This window comes from Macrosteles quadrilineatus, unplaced genomic scaffold, assembly GCF_028750875.1.
Source record: "Macrosteles quadrilineatus isolate MER2022 unplaced genomic scaffold, UCM_ALF_1.0 Scaffold_9__3_contigs__length_116548681, whole genome shotgun sequence".
Classification (NCBI taxonomy): Eukaryota; Metazoa; Arthropoda; class Insecta; order Hemiptera; family Cicadellidae; genus Macrosteles; species Macrosteles quadrilineatus.
Genome location: NW_026542602.1, coordinates 6,653,610 through 6,669,446, shown reverse-complemented (window position 1 = coordinate 6,669,446; position 15,837 = coordinate 6,653,610). Strand labels below are relative to the sequence as shown.

Here is a 15,837-nt window from a genome sequence, read left to right as displayed (position 1 = left end):
TGAAAATAAACGGAAGAAACCCTGCATTAGGTCATGAATCTTACCACATTGGCACCTATATTCACTGCGACAGTGAGGCATTGACTGTAGTGGATGAATTGACAGTTGGAAAAACATTCGTCTCCTGCTTGATTATAGTTAGGTTCATTATTAATTGAATTGAATACATAAATAAATACATGAATAAATACATTGAATTAGATTTAATAAAATGGAGTAGAATAAGGCAGAGGATAGTCAGGTTTACCCCTTTTTACGTCTATAAATCTTAGTATATCAGCTATTCCTTATTCGATATTTTTGAACTTGGTACCGCTTGTTAGGGAATTAAAAATTCTAAATAAACCTGTTCTTAGAACTCTTTCATAAAATCAGTTATTTTTGTAATTTAAGTTTACAACATTTAAATGGCCCCCATTTTGAAATTTTTCATTGGATCACGATGATTTGTTTATAACATGGGTCTATTCTAACTTAACATACATACAAAGTTTCAAAAAGATCGATTGAAAAAATTCAAAGATTAAAATGTTTATGAGTAAAAACAAAATGGTGGATATCTGGTTAACGAAGCGATTTTGGAAAAAAATGTTATACTTGGTCCTTTTTATTTTGACCCAAGGAATCACTACGTAAATTATGTCCTTGTCTTTGTGAAAAAAACCTGTATATTTAGACATCGCTTATATTAATCCACTTACGTATGTTTAAATTATCAAATTCAGTTACTGAAATTGATAGTTTTTAATGATCAAAATCTGTTACTGAATACTTCTACAAAATGTAGATTGTATACATAGACACTTATATACTATTGGAAATCAAAAGTCACATCATGATTTTAACCCAATAAATATTTCAGAATTCTATACAATAAATAACCCCCAAAATAGATTCCGACATGAAATATAGGCTACTAACTTTCAGGAACTAGTAAATAACAGTAAATTGTATTTTATTTATTTCTTTTCTAAGATTTTAGAACCAAGAAGAATCATACTGAACATAGTGTTAGACTGCTAAAATTGACAATGTGGGTAAAACGAGTTGTTAGTAAGATAAGCAATATAAGTTTAAATTCAATCTATGTCATAGCAGTCCCTAGTAAAGGGAAGGACTAACCTTTGCCCTGCTGAATTCACTTAATCTCTTCTCTGTCTCTACCTAACAGGTAATGTTATAGATTCGTCTTGAAATGCGGACAATCTAAATATTTACTTTTGCCACAGTGATTATTTATATATTTTTGCTACAGTTTTAGAACTACTTAATTTCGAACTTATGTCTATATAATATGAGTTTCCATTTAAGTTTTATTCATTGTTTCGTTTACAATTAAATTATTTTGTGTATCTGTCATCTAACATTTCACAATTTATGTGTTACTTAAAATATTTTATTAGCGACTCTAAACGTTCACATTTAATCAATCCTTTTTCAAATCAGAACCAATAAACACAAATTCAAGCATAGCTTATACAAAAAAATTAACAATTGCATAAGAAAAAAAAACTAATTAAATGGAAATTTAATTTTCTATTTGTATAAATATTCGTATTTAATGATAATATTACTCTCTTGATAACAATTTGATACGTAATTTCCCTTTGATTTTGAACTTTCTTCCTTTGTACGTTCCTGTGAAAAATCAAAATGTAACTTTTACAAAAACTTTATGTGATAACGGTAACTAAAGACCTAACTCTGATAATCAAATAGTTAGTTCATAAGTTAGAAAGATAAATAAGTAATGATATTGCACAGTCAGTCACAGACTAACCAACAAGTTACAACTCAGTTTGGATGTGTTTGTTCTGACACATGTTTAAACATATCAGTCGAGTTTTTAGTAGGAAGTTTATACATGTAGAGTCCAGACCATGGACACAGGCTGGTATCAGTTTGTTGTTAAATATTGAAAAATACTATTATTCAAAACCAAAAACCTTATAAATTCTTTAATTTTTTATAGGATCTTACTTTCAGAATCCTTAATTATTCTTATATTTAAAGTATGACAATGTTTGGATGATAAGACTTTCATGATTTGTTTTTATAAAAACGTAGAACAACACTTAAAATGCATTTTGCCCAGTAAAGTGCTTAAAATAAATTAAATACCTTATAACTATGAGTGGTTAGTTAGGTTATTACATCGTGTTAAAAGGACTACATCACATCAGAACTTTAAGACAACCTTTTCCATGGAAAATGCCAAATACATTTTTTTTACAATTGCTTATAATTGAACTGCATTACCATTTTGTATAACATGAAAATAAATGTCGTTGTTTACATATCAACATTAAATAGCAACAAAGACATACATAACAATTAACCCTAAATATGTTTAATGGTGGATAAGAAAACTGAAATAAAAATGAACATTTAAATCACTACTTTCAAATAAGTTGTTATATGTCAGATTTATACATACATAACTTATTAATTATAAGTTTCTATATTGTTCAAGTAAGAAGAAAAATACACGTCATATAATATAGATTTAAATATTGAATAATAATTTTAGAGACTTTCTTATGATTAAGCTACCGAAAAAGAATTTGCAATTTAAAAAACACACAAAATCAACAATTTAAAAATATAGTATCTTATACCTTTAAAATAACACTTTACAACTCGTAAGTGTTATTTATCAGTTGTTTGTTTATTATAATATATTTGAAATGGATGATAGATAACAGAATTATTTGTTATAAGTTTCTTTACCTTGGTTCAAAAATGTCCTTTAGCATTGTTTACTATGGTCTTTCAAGTTTTTAAAATGTATATTATTAACATGTACAAGTACTATGTGTTCAGTAAAATAATATCACTACGTTTATAATAGCCACCCCACTGGTGAAAAAGTCTAAGTTCGTGGATTTCTGAAAACTCAAACCAAACGAAACAATTCAACACTAGTGGACAAACCATGGTTTTGTTCCGCAATTAATAAAAAGAATGAGCTGACACCGGATACGGAAACACCTCAACAACTCTCCCTTCAGATAAACCGGAAACAGTTCTACAAACATAAATTTACTTACTATTAAGAAATCTGCTATGTTGTAAATTAAAGCATATTTCTGAATAGTGGAACGTTAATTACATCCAAAACAGTTTGTTAACTTGTTTTAAACCAAAAAATGAAGGTAGTTGAAAAAAATCTTACTAAAAAATAATAATAAGTTAATTAATAAGTTACTAAAAAAATTAAGTTTAAAATAAGTTAAACAAGTTAAATAAGTTATAAGTTAAATAAGTTAAAATAAGTTAAGTAAGTTAGTTTGAGTTAAAATAAGTTTTAAAGAGCTGGAAAATTATATATTAGTTTCTTTCTACTTTTAGGCATATCCATCATTGAGTTCCCATTTAGGTATTTGCCTAAAACTCAAATTTTTTACAATTTAGAACGTTACCGTTTAGAATATAAAAATTTGAGTTGTTGACCAAATTTTCTGATGTCCGTAAGTATGGCAAAAACAAATAACAGTAGGGTTTATTTTGTATAATATGAACTGCTTATTTACAACAAAAGCGGATTTTGCATATTTTATTAAATTTTTCTTTTTATTTATGTATCAATTGACATTTAATCAACTAATTGTCAGACAAACTACATAGTTACATGTTATATAAACATCATACAGGAAATTCCAATGAAATGTTGGAACATGTCAGAACAAACACAACAAAACAAAACTGTTAACTTTCTAGTTTGTCTGTGACTGACTATGCTATATCATAGCTTGTTTATAACTTTATAATTTTAGAGACGACTAAAGATACCAAATGTTTTCATCTTTAGTTTTATTAAGGATATTTCCATCAGACGTTTTCTGCGTACGATTCTTTCAATTTTTATTGTTCCAGTACTAAGCATTATTTAGTCGTTTTTTTTTACATTTTAGTCTAATATAAATGTAGAGGAAGTGCAAACTAATATCAGATTGTGCTTTCATTTTGTATAGATAACGAAAATCAGTTAATGGGGCATTTAGAGTATATTTGTCCATTAATCATGAAAATCTATTACAAAATACTTCCTCGAACCTGTAATACCAATAATTTTAATCATTTCAAACACTAAATTCTTATGATTGGAAATTTGGATTAGGATATAGCTTGTTTTTTTTATATGTCTATAAAGAAATGATATTGTTAATGTAAACTTACTACTCCAAAGCAAAGTTTTTATAAACTACCTAACGGTCGTTTGAAATAAATCAGTGTGAAACCTTAAATCAAGCAGATATTTTGTTTATTTAGTTTCCAATACCATATACCATTTAGTTTCAGTAGGCCTACCATATTATTCTATATTTTCATTTATTATATTTTAAAAATGAATTAATTCTTGTACAACATTTAAACTTATGTATTCAGGACACAAATGGTCTGCATTTTGTGGTTTGAACAGCCATGGCCATTCAGAAGCAGATATTTAAGTTAAAAGGGTTTTCATGTTTTCAATTTAATTAACGTGGCTCAATTGTTAACTGTTTGTTTGCTTAAGCCATTGTAGGGTTGTAAAACCTATTTTTTCACTCACTTACACAAAATATAATATATATATATATATGCATTTGAAATTGCACATCTTTTAATATTTTATTGACAGGAATTGTTGGATTGCTATTGTTATTTGTTAATTCAACTACTTGTTAGTAAATCCACACAATATTAAATATGTCAGTAGCTTTACTCTATTTTTTATTGAATTTAAGTTCTTCAAACATATATCAACAATTAAAGTTTTATAAGATAAAAATATACCGGTATTCCCTTTTTTACTGCAATAATGATGGCAACTTATATTTAATAATGTCCATCCAATGAAATACCAATAACCAATCGATTGTTTTAGCTTCTTTATTTTACAATTATTACACAAAGACAAAGTAAATTTACAGGAAATTAGCATGTGCACGTTTCAGATTAAATGTAAAAAATAGTGATTTGATACTGTAGTACTTATTGATAAAATGTTTGCTTGATTTATGGCACTTAAGGCATTTTATATGTCGCTTGTTCAATAGATCTTAATGTTGACATACTCCTTATGGGCTACACTCTTGACAGCCAATAACTCAACACTAAATTGAATTTAGTTTCTCGCATAATGTATGCTTTTAGGTTGTATTTACATTTTTCATTATTTTAGCACCCCATGTATATTAATCATATATATTAATGAAGAATTTTACATATAGACTAATTTTGTGTAAAAAATATTGGTTTATAAAAGGTTTTACCTAAATACTTTTAAAACTTGTTAAAGAATTTTGTAACCTATTCATCTATTTGCACGTAAAACGAAGACATTAAAATCGTCCAGAGATCAAAGATATAAATGGTGTGCTGTTTAAACTTCGCCATAGTCCTCTTCAAGCCTATAGCACAGCAAATACAGTTATAAACACACATTTTGTTCATGTCTCAAGGATGCTATAAACACAGTGATACTAAACTTTTGAAATAATACAACTTTGAAGAATTTGTATCACCCCAATAACCACTTTTATTATTAATATTAATATATTATAACTACTTGTAAGGAATGATATGCTTAAGTAAATCTTAAGTAGTCAAATTCATATCTCGATTTAATCAAGAGATATTCTTATAAATATACATATTCCTTAATTAAATTGTTCCATAATATTAGTTGAAATAATTTAAACATTTTTAGAAACGATGGGAATATAAAACAAGGAAAAAGTAAAATTTGTTGATAGATTTAAATTTGTCATCTCTACTTTTCTTTTATTTGTCATGCAATTACAATTATTGTAAAAGGTAGCTTTAGCTTTAAACGAACAGCTAACTTATACGATTTTAAAGATAATATCATTATAATAGGAAACATAGGATTGAATTAAAAGTAATAATGTTTGCTTGCATTTTTTCACATAGTTTACTTTGCAGACTAATAATTCGTACGACGTTTATATTTCAACACATTCATCCAATATGTGACAGCAGTCGCTATCGGAGTCTAGGACGGAAACTAATTTAAACTTAGAAAACCGATAAATCTTTAAAACTTGGAGCAAAGCTATTCGTCAAACGGAAAACTGTGTGAATGAAAAACCTGTCACAGCTTGGAAAATTACATACTTCTATTCAAAAAGATTATTTTCTCTAGTATTATATTTGTGTAGAAAAATAAATTATAGATGAAATATTTATTAAATCTTTAGGATGGATTTGGTCTAATATATTTCATTCGTGTATACTGTGAAAAAATGAACGTATTCTTCAATCACATAGTTAATAAAATAGTGTAAGAAATATTGACTGGATCCTAATCAACCAAACTTATTAGATATCAAAGAGTCGAAACGAAATCATGATTTTAAATTGTTTTTATTCGATAAGGTATAATTTAAAAGGGTTTCATTTAATATTTTTTCAAGTAGAATAATGTTATACAAATACCGTGGTAGAATTTTTTAATTTTCTATTGCAAATTTAACTTTATCAAAATTACAAACAGTCGTAGGGGATGGAAAACTAAAGTTGAATGGAACTGTCACACTAAATATAACCACCCATTTCTGGTCAGCGGTAAAGACATAAAACTTGTTTGCCAATATTTACTGAACCGCAAAGCTTATTTAGGAAGGTTTGGTTTTGGAATATGTGTAACGAATAGTGAAAATTATTCCTCGTTGGCACTCGTTAGTAAGTTTTGTTGTTGAAATTGAACTTAATTTACAAAATTATAAAAATCATTCGGTATTTAATAAAGATTCCTTAATATAATAATTAATTAATAATGCTTTAATAGTAACTAATTTTCTATATCAATGTACCATTGGTAATTAGATAAAATATTATCTAGTAAACAGTTATGCAATGAGTAAATTTTGTATGCTTTTTAGTTTGTCAGTGGTCTTTAAAAAACGGTCAAATTCTAACGTCGATATTAGTAAAATGTGCCAATGTTGATTAAGTTAATGTTCTGTGGTAATTAATGTTGTGTAGTAATAGTTAAATAATATAATAATAGATAACTAGTAATAGCTAAAAAATCATTTAGTTTTTACCTATTTAGGTGACACGCAAGACAATTTTCCAATCGTAGGTTATAAGCCTAAATTAGTTAAATTGGATTGTAAAGAATAAAATAAAATTTAATTGAGTCCACGTTAATTTCATACTGCAAATCTATTAAATGAGATGTTTGGAAGAAACCAACTTTATATTAATTTTTTACGTGTTTATTTATAACCTTTTAATTTGTTTTAACTCATTCAGAAGTTAGTTTAAAACGCAAAATTTTGATTGCTCGTTACAAATCGCCTAAAATTAGTTTCACGGACTTTATCGTCATTTGTAAAACCGTTGTCATAAATGGAAGAATACAGGTTAAGTGTGATACCATTTTATAGATCCCTTAGGCACATACCATTAAAACACTATTAAACTTAATAAAAAATACAAAATATATATTGTATAGTGATAATAAAAGCGTACAAATAGTTTGGTAAATTTAATGTTCACCAAACAAATTCATTAACATATTACAACACCTACGTATAATCTACAAGAACTTTTTCACTAAACTATCCAAGATGTTTTTTAGATGATTTCTTATGGACGAAACCTATAAAGTATGGCGAGTTCGCGAAAATTATCGTAGTTTTTGCTTGCTTAGACCGACTTAAAGTTCATTTATGACATTTATTACTAGATATATTTTCCTCTATTTTATTAATTTCGTGTCGATAAAAAAAGAACAAGGCAACAGTAATGTGTTAGTAATATATTGTTATGATAGTAATCTATGTTTGTTGTTAGTTTATTATCAATGTTTATGTCCTGCTGGTAATTGTGGAATCTCGTCTAAAAAGGAAATATTGCTTTAATACATATGAGGCTACGAATTTTGTGTTTTAGTATTAAGAAAAGATAAATTACAAACGTTTGAATTGAATTTACATTTTCAGATTATAAGATAGTCTTTACCTATTTGATCCTCACTACCTTATGTGAAAAAAAAGTCTACTAATGTTAAATTTCATCCAAAAGAAAACCTATTTACCTGACCAATATAGTCTTGCAAGAATCATATTTTGTATTGTGTATTTTCACGTAAATTCAACACATTTCCACCAATAAAAATATTTCCAAATAGAAATAATGTATAAGATATGAAAGTATGACATAAAAGCTACCATCTAACGAAAAATAATACAAGAACAATGTCAATGTATTTATTATATTTTAATTTTAACACTAGTGATTTCAACATCAGCCAGGATTATAAATTATCCATAAAACAACACATACAATGTTTACGCCGCAAGCCTTACTAACAGTGTTAGTCCCATACGGCAAATCTGTGTTTATGTTCTCCTAAAACTTTGCTCGGGTTCAGATTGCCCTGTTTATTGTTTCGTTTCATTCATGCAAAACTAAAATTAACTTACAAAAAATAAAAAAATAGTACATTTATCCACTGCAAGTTTAGTTTCTTCAAATACTTTGTAAAAAGAGTTATTTAAATTGGACTTCTTTCTCATTTTCAAATTTGAGCCATGCAGATTTATTGTTTCAATAAATTCTTTATTAAATGTTGATATTTTGTAGGTAGCTTAACTGCAGTTAATTGCTATAGGAGGTTTTGTATTATAATACTCTAGAAATTGATTGATTCTACACTATTGAGCTCCCAGCTTAGTTCCTCTAAAATAAATCACTCGTAATAAAAATAAACAACTATAAAAAAAATATATAAATAACTATATAACTAAATAACTAATAATAATAAGTAACTAAATAACTATATAAATAACTATTGTTGGTATCTTACTTAGGTCTCAATAAGTACATACTTTTAATAATAAAGAAGATTAACAGATTAAAGAAGATTTAGAGACTTAAGGAGGTTAAGAGACTTAATTATTTTAAGAAGAAAGATAGTCAATGATCTTACCTACAATAATTTTCCTGACAATCAAACACAATAGGCTATGATTTGCGATTAATTTGAGTATAAAACACATTTATACTACTTACATTTTATTTTATTTTATGATATTTTTAAGATGGTTCTATTTAAAAATGTAAACAAACTTGAAATACCAAAATGTTTTATATCTTAACAAATATCTTAGTACAGTTAAGGCGCAACAAAAAAACAGTATTTTTCGACTTGTTTATTGGAAATCATTATTGCAAATTTATTTTTCATTAACCCGCATAGCAACTGCAGCAGTTAGGAGACAGACTTTGTAAACTAAAAGTGATATTAGAGGCAATAGGCATTCCAAGAAGAGTTTCACATTTTAATTATTATTTATTTTCCCTAACAAAGTTATTTTTTTTTCTTTTTTTAACGTGTACTTTCCATGCTACATTCATTGAAAGTTAAAATTTTATGTGTAGAAATATACCTATGTTCAACTATTAGTTTTTGTGATTTCGCTTCCACAAATGTATATAAATAGTTTTCGTTTCATTATAATAAAATAATCTTTTAAAATTAAAATGAGACAATTAAAATTGTGTGCTTGTATTTACTTTGTCTTACCAGTACATATGACAATGGATAATCTTTTCAGAAACTTGGTAAGAAATTATTTAAAATTATCAGCAAAGTTCTTTTAAAACAAGGTTTTACACGCAACTCAAAATTGTATTACGTTAATGGTAGTTCTTATTTTATAACACTAACAATGTTGTCTTATAATATTCAATGCTTGATTCAATGTTTTAATGTATTTACAATATAAAAATTACTTTTTATTAGTAAAGTGAAGTGCATATAAGTGGTTACAGTTCAATTTAAATGTACATCCATACACATAACAGTATTAACCAATATATAAATGTATCAATTTAAAAAGTGATTTCTACCATATCTTTATAGTCCCAATTATTACAGGTGTACTGTATTTGTGTTTAAAATAGCTGCATATGCTACGCAAAAACCATTATATAGATTAACATAAAAGTTAACAACAACATTAGTAGTTTATCAAAAACAAAACATTTGATATAAGCTTAACAAGAAAATTGCAAAGTTGTACTCAAGAAACCTGTTATAAGTCTTTTAAACAAGAAAGGTATTGTTCCATAACCCCTGGAGCAAACAGTATTGTTTACCAACTTCATTTAAACTTTGATCTTTTCGTTCCCCTTCTTATCTTTATATTACCGGAGACCAAGATCTGAATAACGTAACGGTTATATAAAACATATTATTTTTAATTTTGAATAGATGGTATATTTTTGAAAGTGCTATAAAATTAGTTATCCTACTCCATCTTTAATAAATTAAAATAAATAATTGTACAAATAAATTGCAATTGATGAAGGTACATTAAATAGTGATCGTCAAACATGTTTTTAAACAAAAACCTAACCTAAAAGTGAAAGATTTTTATAATTATGTTATTTTATTTTATTTCCTTATTTTGTTTGCTTTCCATGATTTATTAATTTATATATAGAACCTTCTAACAAAAGCATTGTTATGTTTCAGAAACTAATATTGCGACTTAACTTGCAAAGGGATCGTTTGGTAAGTGTGAGTCAGATTACTTTTAACCTTAGCCCAAATAATAAGTGTGTGTGATATTTTGTTAATGAAATTTAATAGACTTATTTATTAACACTCATAAACAATTTGTTTATTGAACCTTTTGCAGTGTGACTAATTTTCAGATTTTCTAGTTGTTGGTAGTTGTCCTTTATTTCTTAGGGTGTGATTTTGTGAAAAACAGAACACACATAGTTAATAAATTGAAAAAGATGCAAACGTTTTTATTCGTCTGAAATATATTACAATGTTAACAATTTAGGTTTGATATCTTAATACTATTAGCGTTGGCTAAGTGATTTTTTCAAGCCAACAATCATTTTTGTCTGAGAAATATATAAATATTGTCAGCAAACTTATTGCTTCTTACAACACTAAACGGTAAGTAAAATTTCGATGGTATACTGTACCATACAGTTTTATAGGCAACGTGTAAACCATTGGCAAGTACACAAATAAATGTTGGTAAAGAACGAAACAGAAACTGTATAAACTGCCTGAGACCCACCTACAGTAAACGTCGTGCAGATATTGAGATGTATGAAGCCCATAACCAATATAAAGTGTCGCCTGTCAGCCTACAAGGGGGGAGGAACCGTTGTCATCCGTCACAGCGCGCTCTGTGGGGTTGTGATCGGGACGTTTGTGCCGTTTGTGGTAGCGTTTTATATACACAGCCGTTTGTGTTTATAAAACGGCACAACGCTAGATGACAAAAAATACACGAATATAATAGTGTATTATGTTATTAGGACATAAAGTTACTGTTTTTGAACAGAACCCAAGTCGTGTGGTCGTGTATAATTTTCGTCATACTGCAGCAATAAGCCGAATAGTTAAAGATTGTACATAATTATAACATTTAAAAACTAAATCCTAAATTCTTTCATTTCTGTGCTTATCATGAAAACTTCTTACTGTTATCTAATTGAATCAAAAACTTCACCAACATAATAATGTAGATTCTTCATTACCGAAATCCTCTTACCTTTAATTATATGTCATTTTTTAGATTTTTTTATACCGTAGTATAAATTACAATATGACACGAAAATAAACACACGAATTAACAATGACAGTAATATAATATTTTTGTAATTTTGCAATTTTTCCTTCGACAAAACCATTGGTCGAAATCAGAATTCAGAAATCAATTTTAATTCTGTCAAAATTGTACAGTTGGCCTTCCTACACTTCAGAAATTTTTTAAACTAGGGAGGAAAGGAGATAATCAAGCCACGCAAAACATTTTGTACAACAGTTAAGTCAATTACATCATCAGATTCTGTGTAATCTTTCTTACTCTCTGAAGCTGATTTTTCCAAACAAATAATTCTGATAAAGAACAATTTAATTGCTTCGTTCTCTAAAGTAAAATTAAACTCGCAACCGGAGTACATCCCCTCAAGGTATTTTAGTGGTCTCAACCTCTAGAGAATCTCAATGTTTACCAACTTCATTTAAAGTTTTAACAGGCTATACTTTTTCCTACAAGGAAAGAAGGTATCTTGTATAAGTATTAAATATCGTGTAATTAATTATTGGCCTTGAATGCAAAACATTTTTTGGTTGACATACATAGAGTTTCCAAAAAATACAACTTTTGTGAATGGATTATATACGGAAATTCCCTCAATCATAAGAATCCTATTTTTTCATACGTACTGTGTTGTTTATTTACTTAATTTACAATACCAAAACTGGAATTCTATAATCCAAACAAATACGTTTACCACCTAGAGTTTTAAAGCAAATATTAATTTTTAAGTACATCACACGAATATGTATGGAAGGTATTATACATTCCTTTGCTATAAATATCTCCTAGTTATTACTGAACTAATATGTGTTCCAAAATAGTGTGCATATTTCCAGTAGTATTTCTTTACAAAAAATAAATCGACATTGAAATATTATAGAAAGTATACACAAAATATCAAGAAAATTAGTTGATGGTTACCATTTTAGAAAAACGATAAAACCCCAGTATATGTCTCAAAAGTCTCGAATCAGCCAGTCGAGGCAGAACTATACGAAGACACATCACTTGTCACTTGTCAATACAACAGCAGCTAGTTATTGTGAGAAATGTCAACCCAACCTAACCTGTCCCGACTGACTATCAATAACTGAGCTTCTAACCTTTGTCTATAATTCCGTCTGTTTCGTTTTAGAAAAATCTTTGTTCTTCTTATTCTAGTTGTGTTGATCAAATTAAATCTAAATATATATGTAATAAAAATGTTTTTTTTTCATTAAGAATTAAATGTTACATAATTTTAATTCTGTACAACAGTATTTTCAGTATTTTCAGCTCTGATGATGAAATGCTGCACTACTTATTCGTGAGAGTATTCGGGTTGTTATATTGTTGAGTGGAGCTTTGGTACCAGCCAACAGTTACTTTTTATAATGTAATAAATAGTGTCGAACGAGCTTACCTTGCAAACGGAAACGCCTGGACAACCCTCACTTCAAGGGAAACCAGATGGACTTCCGAAAAATTTGTAGCTCCCTTTAAACTGTAACTGTACTGTTATCAGTACAGTTCACCCACCTTTGTACCGTACCGGCTCACCCCTTGCTTTGCTGGATAATTTACACGCGAAAAACGGTAGTCTATGTGGACGGGCAAATGCAAGGTTAAAAGAGGCCGCCAACCTCAAAAAAAAAAAAAATAAATAAATAAATTATTTTATTTTGTTTAAAAAATCTCGTTGATGTTGTTTTTAATTATACATCTCTTTCAAACAAATAAAAAAATTGTTGTTAAAAGTTTCACATTTATATGTAGTGTTATTCCATCCCTCAGCTAAACATGATTATAAACTGTTATTAATGACTTAAATTACAATATTAAAACACGTCTTGATTCACAAAATTTTAATCACGTTTTACTCTTTGGTGAAAACGATAATTAGGCTGGTTACAAATGCATAAAGTTTAATTGCAAAAGTTGTAGGATATCTGAAGCACAAGACTGCTTTATTTAGTAAGAAAGCAGCTCTTTTACAGCTGCAATATTGAATGAAAGTAAAACTTTTTGAACTCTCTGGATATCAATTTTGTTTTCTAACTGTGCAAAGATATTTTTAGATTTGTGTATTTAACCGTAAAAAAAATGAAGATTACGCATTGGGTATGAGTTATTTTTAGACATATCATCATCAATCTTATTGAGAAATTTGAGATGTATAAAATGTAATGTGAAATAAACGTGCTCACCTCAAACATTAAATTTCGAGTATTGTTTTCATCAGTGAACGATAATTTTATTTTAATGACGGTAATTATTAAAGCCTAATATGCTAATAATGTTGACCAAGTTCATATTGGCTGACGAATGTTGGTATTGTAAACATCATGCCATGTTGAAACATCTGTTAACAAAATAAACAGTACCAGCTGTTAATCTTCAGAGTTCACAAGTTCTAGGATAAAATCTCATTGTTACTTTATCTGAAATATCTTGCAGCATTTTAAATATTTAATTACTTGAAGGTATGGTATGGTTTACATTTTGACCTAACGCGAGTTCAGGGTAAAATTATTTAATTATTTGACTCCTACTTGATTTAATTGTAGCATTATAAATCCATCAATGATGTACGACGAAAACACATAAATTTTAATTTGTATTCAAATGAATTTAGATCCTTGTTTATTTGCACAGAATACCTAAATTACAATGATTAATTTATAATATTTCAATCTCAATATTTACCAAAATAGCTGATATGGGGATCACTACTTGAGTTTTAAGATAGGTTTAATTATTTGAAAATATAAACGAAATATTTAAAAATTAATTAAAAAAGTTGTATTAATAAAGTTATAAACTTCCGAATCTCAAGATTCTCTTTTATTAATTTCAAAAACTTTCCTCACAACCCTATAACCGATTGAAATCTGAGTAGTTTCTAAACTTTCTGAACTTCATTACTTTTCTATCTAAGACTGTTGATTAAGCTCTTGTGCATTGCATTTTATTTTATATTTAAAAATATTTAACATACACATTCCAAACCAAAGAACTTAAATGAACGCATAAATCAATACGTGGATCCCAGGTAAGTGACACCATAAATATTTAGTAATACTTAAGGATGTACATTTTTAGTAATTTGTTTTGTTTCCAGTCGTAACCTCAATCAATGTTTATTTTATATAACGGACTTTCAAAACTACATCCGATTGAACATTTATCCATAACAGCGTAAAATATTATAAAGCAGATGCATAGCTTATCAAATATACCTTTAGTCTACACAATATTTTAGTGGAAGTTAAATTGCAACCATAAATTGAAATAACATTGAAATAATGTAAGCATAATGTTATGTATGACTTTATTTAAGTAACAATGCATGAACAAAATTACAAGAACCAGATTGTACCCTTACATAAATAACGTACATTGCATACATAGTACCCATACATCTTAATTTTTTATTCGATAATATTTTACTCAAAAATAAATGAAGATATTTACATTTATTTGTAAAAATACAGGGCTTTTTTACTTAACTAAAGCAAATACCTTAGGCTGGCTTTGACTATATAACTCAATAAAGAAATACTAGTAATAAGATTAAAACGATAAACCCTTTACTGTATTTTTGTCGTTGTACAGTACAAACACAAATTCAGAAGAAGTACATAGTTTTTTACTGAGATAGTTTAAATGTACTGATTATTATTTTGTAATACATTAGAAAGTGGGAAAAATGGTTTACTTTTGATTAAAGGTTGAGATACAAACGGGGCAATACAGAAACAAGCAGGATTACAAAAGTAAGCATGAATGCTTTGTGGTTTCAATCACTGTTCCAATTTTTAGAGTTGCAGCGTGTTTTACAAGTTTAAAGTTGAAGCTAGAATTTAAATACCAAACACATTTTCATTGATATTCAAAATTCGAAAAATATTTTACCATTTAATGAAGACAATTCGTGGTTTCGTTCAACGAAATAGGTCCATCCTTATGGATGTCTTATGGATTTAAAATTGGAGAAAATCATGACTAGTGGCAGAACATAAGTCTTGTACCTGCAGTCTAATATTGTATCCCTTATTATCATATTTCAGACATTTGCCCTTCGCTCTTGACCCTTTTTCGACCTTAGCCCTTTTTTGCCCTTGGACCTTTTTTGCCTTTGACCCTTGTTCGCCCTTGGCCCTTTTTCGCCCTTGGACCTTTTTCGTCCTAAACCCTTTTTCGCCCATTGCCCTTTTTCGTCGTTGGCCTTTTTCGTCCTTGGCCCTTTTTCGCCTTTGGCCCT

General features: G+C 28.0%; 1 protein-coding gene across 3 annotated transcripts in view; it reads left to right on the top strand.

The window, feature by feature from the left end:
- LOC129004336 (lachesin-like) overlaps window positions 1–15,837 on the top strand; it is a 180,872-nt gene that overhangs the window by 54,262 nt on the left and 110,773 nt on the right. For all 3 annotated transcript variants that reach the window (XM_054432894.1, XM_054432891.1, XM_054432892.1), the window contains exon 2: window positions 10,499–10,537. The gene's annotated coding sequence lies outside the window, so the exon portion shown is untranslated. The remainder of the gene's footprint in view (window positions 1–10,498; window positions 10,538–15,837) is intronic.